The sequence below is a fragment of the Rhinopithecus roxellana genome, chromosome 9, assembly GCF_007565055.1.
Source record: "Rhinopithecus roxellana isolate Shanxi Qingling chromosome 9, ASM756505v1, whole genome shotgun sequence".
NCBI classification, from domain to species: Eukaryota; Metazoa; Chordata; class Mammalia; order Primates; family Cercopithecidae; genus Rhinopithecus; species Rhinopithecus roxellana.
Window position 1 is genome coordinate 107,878,065 of NC_044557.1, and position 9,547 is coordinate 107,887,611.

Genomic DNA, 9,547 nt, shown 5'->3' on the forward strand with positions numbered 1-9,547 from the left:
ATAAAAATAAAATCTCTAGGCCTAGGTGGTTTTATTAAAATGTTCTACCAAATATTTAAGAAAGAATTAACATCAATTCTACAAAATATTTTCCAGAAAACAGGAGTGAAACAGTGAAGGGGAGTCATCCCAATTAATTTTATGAGGATAGTTTTACCCTGATAGCAAAACCATGCAAAGACAGTACAAGAAAGAAAGGGAGAGAGAGAACTGTAGAATAATATCTTTTAGAAATATAGACAAAAAATTCCTAGCAAAATATTAGCATATAGAGTTCAGCAATATATGAAAATTAATGCTACACCATAGCCAAGTGGGGTTTATTTCAAGGATAAAAGATTGATCCAATACTTTGAACCAGCTTTCTAAGCCAGCTAAAAAGGAACTACATTATTAGCCAGATAAAGAAGAAAAATCATATTATCACATAACTCAATGCAGAAAAAGAATTTGATAGAATATTTTAATAAAACAATCTGATGAAATTTCTCAGAGAAATAGGAATAGAAGGAGGCTTTCTCAACTTCATAATGAGTATCTACAAAAATCCACAGGTAACATTATATTAGTGGTGAAAGACTGACATCTGCAAATAAGGTCAGTTTTATTTCTTCCTTTCTAATCTGTATGTCTTGTCTTTTCTTACCTTACTGTACTGGCTAGAACATCTAGCATTATGTCAAACAAGAATGGTGAGAGAAGACATTTTTATCTTGTTCCCAGTCTTGGGGTAAAAGACTGATCTTATTTGCAGATGACACAACTATCTACACAGTAATTCCCAACTCCCCCTTCAAAACAATAATGACAGAAAAACTTACAGAAGGTCTCAGAATATAAGATAAACACACAACATCAGTTATATTTAATATACTAGCAATAAACACATGAACAACAAAATTAAAAATGCAACACCATTTACAATCTCTCAGAAAACATGAAGCCCTTAAGTGTAAATCTAGCCAATCATGTTGAAGACTTGTATGCTGAAAACAACAAAATGCTGATGAAAGAAATCAAAGAAAATCTAAATAAATAATAAGGACATACAATGTTCATGGGTCAGAAGACTTCACAATGTAAGGATATTAATCCTCTGCAAAATGATGTGCAGGTTTAATTCAATTCCTATCAAAATCCTAGCAAGACTTTTGTAGTTGTAGATGAGATTATTCTAAGATTTATAAGGAAAGGCAGAAGAGCTAGAATAGCTAAAACAATTTTGAGCATGAGAAGAAATTAGTCTACTCAATTTCAAGACTTGTTATATGCCTGTAATAACTAAGACTTGTGGCAGAATAGATGCATAAATAAATGAAACAGAATACAGAATGCAGAAATAGACCTACCCAGATAAAGCCAATTGATTTTTGACAAAAGTACAAGAGCAATTCAATGGAGGAATTATAGCCTTTTCAACGAATGGTGCTAGAAAATTGGACTTCCACAGGCAAAAAGTAATAATAATAAATTGAACATTATTAAAGTTGCTTTTGCTCTGCAATATGCCATGTTAATACAATAAAAATATAGGCTAGTGACTGGACAAGAGTATTTGCAAACCACACATCCAACAATGGATATCTACAGTATATGAAAACACCTCAATACCCCATGGTAAAAAAAAAAAAAAATCCAATTACAAAATGGGCAAAAGTCATGGGCCAGGTACCTTGGCTCACACCTGTAATCCCAGCACTTTGGGAGGCCAAGGCAGGTGGATCACCTGAGGTCAGGAGTCCAAGACCAGCCTGGCCAGCATGGTGAAACCCTGTCTCTACCAAAAATACAAAAATTAGCTGGACGTGGTAGCACACAAGTGTAATCCTAGCTACTCAGGAGGCTGAGGCAGGAGAATCGCTTGAACCCTGGAAATGGGTGTTGCAGTAGGCTGAGATTGCACCACTTCACTCCAGCCTGGGTGACAGAGTAAGACTCAGTCTCAAAAAAAAAAAAAAAAGTCATGAAGAAACATTTCACCAAAGAGAGTATACAGGTTGCAGATAAGCACATGACATGTTCAACATCATTAGGCAATGGGGAATACAAATTAAAACCACAATGAGACATCACTAGATACCTAACAGAATGGCTAAAGAGAAAAATAGAGACAACACCAAGTGTTGACCATGACAGAGAAACTGGATTACGCACACATTGGTAATGAGAATATAAAAAGCAACATACAACTACTCTGGGAAATATTTAGGTAGTTTCTTAAAATAAAAGTAAACATGCAACTACCATACTCCTGGACATTTATCCCAAAGAAATGAAGACTTCCGTTGACACAAAAACTTGTACATGAATGTTCACAGCAGCCAGAGCCGTAATAGTCAATAACTGGAAACAATACAGATGTGAAAGACATCTGCAAATGATTGTTTAAACAAACTGTGGTACGTCCGTATCATGAAGTACTCCTCAGCAGTAGAAAGGAACAAACTATTAATATATGCAAAAATCTGAATGAATTTCCAAAGAATTCTGTTGAGTGAAAAAAGGCAACCTCATTATGGAACATTCTTGAAAAACATTACGGAAATGGAGAACAGATTAGTGGTTGCCAGGAGTTAAGAGAGGGTCATTAGGAGGAAGTTAGTGTGTCTGTACAAAGGCATGATGGATCCTTGGGGTGATGCAAAAACTGTATTTTGCCTTTACCAATGTCAATACCCTGGTTGTACTATGTACTGTAGTTACATGCAATGTTATCATTCGAGGAAACTGAGTAAAGGGAATCTCTGTATTAGTTCTTGCAACTGCATGTCACTCTATAAGAATCCCAAAATAAAAAGTTTAAAACAGCAAAAAGATACGGCCAATTTGACGTGTAATGCATCTAATGTGATGATTACTAAAAGAACCTTGCCTGGAGGGGACAAGGCATGGGTATAAATCCCTTCTGTGTCTACAAAAGGCCATGCTATCTTAAGCAGACCCCTGGCTTTTCTGGGTCTCAGTTTTCTCATCTGTTAAGTGTCATATTTGAGCTAGATCATCTGTAAATGCTTTTCTATTTAAAGTAGAACTGTGTAGATGGGACAGAGAATAACTGATAGAGATTGATCTCAAAGTGACCAGAGTGCAAGGTGCTTTATGGCAGTGCACCACTTCCCTATGAAGCCATACACATCTCACTGAGTAAGGAAGCACGCTGCCTGTGACTGAGACCCTGAAATGAACCAGGGTCAGTAACAGAACAGTAAGCAGGCCACACGTGTGATACTACTTAGACAAAGCACCAATAATAAACATGTACATATTTTTATTTCCATTTTTTTCAGGGAAGAAACTGAGTCTTGAAGAGACTGTGTAACTTTGCAGTGAATGCAAGCACTGGTAATTACAAAGTGTGAATTAAAAACCCAAAATGCTGCCTGCTAGCAGAATGGTAAATTATTTAACCCCTGTAAGCCTCTGTTTCCTTACTTGTAAAACAAATAAAACAGTTCCTGTTTTTCTGCGAAGAGTAGTTGGTATTATGCATGTAAAGCCTTAACATAAAATTTGCTATATGATGAGTATTCAAAAATTTTTTGAGATTATCATCATCATCATCATCATCATCATCATCATCATCATCATCACCAACAGAGTTTCAGCCTGGATGTTCTGTTTTCAAAGTTCACATTCTGGACCTTCAGTCCTGGCAGCTGCTGCATTCTCCCTGGGCTACTCCATGAAGTGCTTTCTGATGAGATGGGAAAGGAGAAGGTAGAAAAGAAAGCCCAGCTCTAGCTATGTCAGTTCTCAGCAGTTGTTTTAACTTACCTCAGAGATGATGCAATCCTAGAAATCATCAGTTTTGCATAGCTTCTCCCATACCTCCTTCACCTACATCCCTGACTCTCAGCCATCCCCCACCACAGACAAAGCTGCTTATTTCATAGATGGGAAAACAGGACTGGTGGAGTGGAGCACTTGATCCAGTTTACACAGCTGGTCAGAAATGACACCCAGGACTGGAGCCCCAGCCTTCCATTTCATTTCCATGTTCCCTCCCTCAACCAGGAACTGGTGCCCAGACACATCCTTTCCTGGTGCAGAATGTGCCCGTGGTATCAATGATGTTCAGGAGAGTTCAGGAGAAAGGAAGATAAATGGACACCATGTAGTTGAGGAAGGCCCTTTGGAAACAAAGACTTGAGAGGCCCTGAATGAACAGAGGATATCTGTAAGGGCAGGGGAGTGGGGAAAATCATTCAGCCCAAAGAGTGACTGGAGGGAAAGTATGGAAGTGGAGATGCCTATGCTAAGGATCAGACAAAAGAATCAGCAGACATGCATCTCAAGCCTGCTCCCTGCTCTTATTCTGATGACCTGACCTGAGCAGTCTCACCCCTTGAGCTTTCCCATCTTTAGAATGAGAGACTTGAATTCCTAGCGTGACTTCTCTCATGGTGGTGCTGAAGACAGAATGAGATCAGGACTAGGGTTCTCTAGAAACTGTAAGGAGATGGGTCCAGGTACAGGGTCGCTGGTGGCAGTGGGGAACCTCAGGAGGTAAGTTTAGAGAATCCTGAGGACCAGGCTGTGGAGTTTGGACAGCAACCTCTAGAGCTAGGAGAGGAAACTGCTCCCTGTAGGCATGGCCAGCTCCATTCCTACCAGCAAGAACAAGGACATCAGGTCAAACACAATGACCTGCAAAGTCATCAGCGGGTCCTAGAGGCTTTGATTTCCAAGCAAGTGAAGCACCAGCAGTTCTCCTGCCAGGTCCTCATGGAGAGCAAGACATGGGGGTGCAGGCCTTGGGGGAGCCCTGGCCCCTATACTCATTGTTGCATTTCCCACAGGCTCTCCAAGGCTCCCCTACTGGCCTTCCAAATAGGAATAAAGACCGGTGCCTTTGCAGCACATTTGAATGGGCTTAGGAAACTGTAAAGTGCCGTCCCCACGGAAGAGCTGGCAACTTCTGGGAGCAGAGACATCTGGGCCTTTGACGGCAGGTATCTGCCCGTGCCAGCCCTCCTGGTGCTTCTCCTGGGCCCCACGCTTTCCCAAGTCTCAAAGTGGATTACACTGCAGAAGAAGGCAGAGTGCTGCTCAGGCTTAACTGAGCTCACAGACTGGTATTCTCTCCCCATATCTTCTAATTAATAGTCAGGATTAACAGCTGCTGTTGCTGGGCCTAAGCCATCTAATCAGAGCCGCACAGGCTCCTGGGTGCTCAGACTTCCCCGCGCTCTGCAGCCTCCCCCAACCCTTGGAGAAATGCGTTCAGAAATTAAAACAACAACAAAAACTACAAGAAATCCATCCCCCCTCTCCAGTCCCAGTGCCTCCTGGGATTGGAATTGTGCCTGCCTCTCACCTGTCTGAGACGAAAGCAAAAAGTGTCACTTCCCTGGGGCCCCTCTGGGTTGGGAGGGCTTCTTGAAGCTTTGCTGAGAAGGGACAAGATGCCTGTCATTCCAGCCCACAGGCAAAACACAACCCAAAACAGCAGACCACCTATATGATAATAATAATAATTTTTATGCTAACATTTGATTTCTAAGAGTTTTACATGAATTGAATTATTTCATATGTACAAAGCCTAAGTAATATATACCATTACCATTCCTCTTCTATAGACCAGTAAGGGAGGAACAAAGAGGCTATATCACTAGGCCCCAGTCACACAGCTTGTTAGTAATGGAGCTGAAATTTGAAAACCATGCAGGCTCAAAGAAGAAAGCCTGTAAGCCCAGGTATACCCACGCTCTCAACCAACTCACAAAACCATACCACTGTGGGAGCAGAAGTTGGGAGTCCAGTGACCTGTCTTTCAACTTCCCTTTGTAGGGGTGACTCCAGCAGCACCTGAGTCACCTCTACAAACCCTGGGGCTATGAGGCACACACACTGAAAACTCTGGTAGAAAGCCCTCTACTAGTCATGTTGGCAGGGCCCAAAGCTGGGTCCCAGGGTCAGTGACTGACATCTCTGGAGACACAGGAGACCATGAATGAGTGGCCAGGGACCCTGGGAAGCTGCTCAGCCTACACTACTACCTGCAGAGGCCTGCCCTTGGGGAAGGATTCCTACCCCCTCCCATGGATCTGGCCCACTAGGGCCACACCTTCAGTGTGGGTCAGACTTTGGTCTCCTCCCAATGGGCTCCACCTCCTTTTCTTTTATTTATTTATTTATTTATTTATTTATTTATTTATTTATTTTCTTAATTTTTTTTTAAATTATACTTTAAGTTCTGGGGTACATGTGCATAACGTGCAGGTTTGTTACATATGTATACTTGTGCCATGTTGGTGTGCTGCACCCATCAACTCGTCAGCACCCATCAATTCGTCATTTATATCAGGTATAACTCCCAATGCAATCCCTCTCCCCTCCCCGCTCCCCATGATAGGCCCCGATGTGTGATGTTCCCCTTCCCGAGTCCAGGTGATGCCATTGTTCAGTTCCGATCTATGAGTGAGAACATGCGGTGTTTGGTTTTCTGTTCTTGTGATAGTTTGCTAAGAATGATGGTTTCCAGCTGCATCCATGTCCCTACAAAGGACGCAAACTCATCCTTTTTTATGGCTGCATAGTATTCCATGGTGTATATGTGCCACATTTTCTTAATCCAGTCTGTCACAGATGGACATTTGGGTTGATTCCAAGTCTTTGCTATTGTGAATAGTGCTGCAATAAACATATTGTGCATGTGTCTTTATAGCAGCATGATTTATAATCCTTTGGGTATATACCCAGTAGTGGGATGGCTGGGTCATATGGTACATCTAGTTCTAGATGCTTGAGGAATTGCCATACTCTTTTCCATAATGGTTGAACTAGTTTACAATCCCACCAACAGTGTAAAAGTGTTCCTATTTCTCCACATCCTCTCCAGCACCTGTTGTTTCCTGACTTTTTAATGATTGCCATTCTAACTGGCGTGAGATGGTATATCTCATTGTGGTTTCGATTTGCATTTCTCTGATGGCGAGTGATGATGAGCATTTTTTCATGTGTCTGTTGGCTGTATGAATGTCTTCTTTTGAGAAATGTCTGTTCATATCCTTTGCCCACTTTTTGATGGGGTGGTTTGTTTTTTTCTTGTATATTTGTTTGAGTTCTTTGTAGATTCTGGACATTAGCCCTTTGTCAGATGAGTAGATTGCAAAAATTTTCTCCCATTCTGTAGGTTGCCTGTTCACTCTGATGGTAGTTTCTTTTGCTGTGCAGAAGCTCCTTAGTTGAATTAGATCCCATTTGTCAATTTTGGCTTTTGCTGCCGTTGCTTTTGGTGTTTTAGACATGAAGTCCTTGCCCATGCCCATGTCCTGAATGGTATTACCTAGATTTTCTTCTAGGGTTTTTATGGTATTAGGTCTAACATTTAAGTCTCTAATCCACCCTGAATTAATCTTCATATAAGGATTAAGGAAAGGATCCAGTTTCAGCTTTCTACTTATGGCTAGCCAATTTTCGCAGCACCATTTATTAAATAGGGAATCCTTTCCCCATTTCTTGTTTCTCTCAGGTTTGTCAAAGATCAGATGGCTGTAGATGTGTGGTAGTATTTCTGAGGACTCTGTTCTGTTCCATTGGTCTATATCTCTGTTTTGGTACCAGTACCATGCTGTTTTGGTTACTGTAGCCTTGTAGTATAGTTTGAAGTCAGGTAGCGTGATGCCTCCAGCTTTGTCCTTTTGACTTAGGATTGTCTTGGCAATGCGGGCTCTTTTTTGGTTCTATATGAACTTTAAAGCCGTTTTTTCCAATTCTGTGAAGAAAGTCATTGGTAGCTTGATGGGGATGGCATTGAATCTATAAATAACCTTGGGCAGTATGGCCATTTTCATGATATTGATTCTTCCTATCCATGAGCATGGTATGTTCTTTCATTTGTTTGTGTCCTCTTTGATTTCACTGAGCACTGGTTTGTAGTTCTCCTTGAAGAGGTCCTTTACATCCCTTGTAAGTTGGATTCCTAGGTATTTTATTCTCTTTGAAGCAATTGTGAATGGAAGTTCATTCATGATTTGGCTCTCTGTTTGTCTGTTACTGGCGTATAAGAATGCTTGTGATTTTTGCACATTAATTTTGTATCCTGAGACTTTGCTGAAGTTGCTTATCAGCTTAAGGAGATTTTGGGCTGAGACAATGGGGTTTTCTAAATATACAATCATGTCATCTGCAAACAGGGACAATTTGACTTCTTCTTTTCCTAACTGAATACCCTTGATTTCTTTCTCTTGCCTGATTGCCCTAGCCAGAACTTCCAACACTATGTTGAATAGGAGTGGTGAGAGAGGGCATCCCTGTCTTGTGCCAGTTTTCAAAGGAAATTTTTCCAGTTTTTGCCCATTCAGTATGACATTAGCTGTGGGTTTGTCATAAACAGCTCTTATTATTTTGAGGTACGTTCCATCAATACCGAATTTATTGAGCGTTTTTAGCATGAAGGGCTGTTGAATTTTGTCAAAAGCCTTTTCTGCATCTATTGAGATAATCATGTGGTTCTTGTCTTTGGTTCTGTTTATATGCTGGATTACGTTTATTGATTTGTGAACGTTGAACCAGCCTTGCATCCCAGGGATGAAGCCCACTTGATCATGGTGGATAAGCTTTTTGATGTGCTGCTGAATCCGATTTGCCAGTATTTTAGTGAGGATTTTTGTATCGATGTTCATCAGGGATATTGGTCTAAAATTCTCTTTTTTTGTTGTGTCTCTGCCAGGCTTTGGTATCAGGATGATGTTGGCCTCATAAAATGAGTTAGGGAGGATTCCCTCTTTTTCTATTGAATGGAATAGTTTCAGAAGGAATGGTACCAACTCCTCCTTGTACCTCTGGTAGAATTCAGCTGTGAATCCATCTGGTCCTGGACTTTTTTTGGTTGGTAGGCTATTAATTATTGCCTCAATTTCAGAGCCTGCTATTGGTCTATTCAGGGATTCAACTTCTTCCTGGTTTAGTCTTGGAAGAGTGTAAGTGTCCAGGAAATTATCCATTTCTTCTAGATTTTCTAGTTGATTTGCATAGAGGTGTTTATAGTATTCTCTGATGGTAGTTTGTATTTCTGTGGGGTCGGTGGTGATATCCCCTTTATCATTGTTTATTGCATCTATTTGATTCCTCTCTCTTTTCTTCTTTATTAGTCTTGCTAGCGGTCTGTCAATTTTGTTGATCTTTTCAAAAAACCAACTCCTGGATTCATTGATTTTTTGGAGGGTTTTTTTGTGTCTCTATCTCCTTCAGTTCTCTTCTGATCTTAGTTATTTCTTGCCTTCTGCTAGCTTTTGAATGTGTTTGCTCTTGCCTCTCTAGTTCTTTTAATTGTGATGTTAGAGTGTCAATTTTAGATCTTTCCTGCTTTCTCTTGTGGGCATTTAGTGCTATAAATTTCCCTCTACACACTGCTTTAAATGTGTCCCAGAGATTCTGGTATGTTGTATCTTTGTTCTCATTGGTTTCAAAGAACATCTTTATTTCTGCCTTCATTTCATTATGGACCCAGTAGTCATTCAGGAGCAGGTTGTTCAGTTTCCATGTAGTTGAGTGGTTTTGATTGAGTTTCTTAGTCCTGAGTTCTAGTTTGATTGCACTGTGG